This window comes from Gregarina niphandrodes (assembly GCF_000223845.1).
Source record: "Gregarina niphandrodes unplaced genomic scaffold scaffold00020, whole genome shotgun sequence".
In the NCBI taxonomy this organism is placed as follows: domain Eukaryota; phylum Apicomplexa; class Conoidasida; order Eugregarinorida; family Gregarinidae; genus Gregarina; species Gregarina niphandrodes.
Window position 1 is genome coordinate 52,305 of NW_011645789.1, and position 534 is coordinate 52,838.

Sequence of the window (534 nt, forward strand, 5' to 3'; positions counted from 1 at the left end):
AAACAGAGAAAAACTTATTAAATAAAAAGCTTCGGCGGGTGAGACACAACAACTGAGCGCCGACCCTGCCCACCAACACGTTTCTTCGGCTTCTCAGCTGAAGGGTTGTATCATCCCTAAAAACTCATCCCAGTTGGCTTCTGTCCTCATGCCAATGTCGGTCATCTCCGGCCTGTTCGCTACCTACCTGCTATTCAGCTCGCGCTGCCCCGAGACGTACTCTTGAGCTTCTGCGGGGCCAGGCTCTGTTTCCTCTGTCATTGTGCCGGTTACCTCTTGCAGCCGCGCGAAGTACGGTGGTCTTCCGAATAAGGCCTCGTACGGTGTCACACCTGTGCTGATGTGCGGAGTCGTATTGTGCGTGCGACACACCGCCGCCACCATCTTACCCAGGTCGCGGTGTCCTTCTTGTCACAGTGCTTTGAACCCGCTTCTGAACGCCTTGTGGGAGTCTTCGTTGATGCCGTTCCCCTGCGGCCTACACGTTGCCGCCGTCAGATGGACGCAGCCCAACGCGCTAGCCACCATCTCATG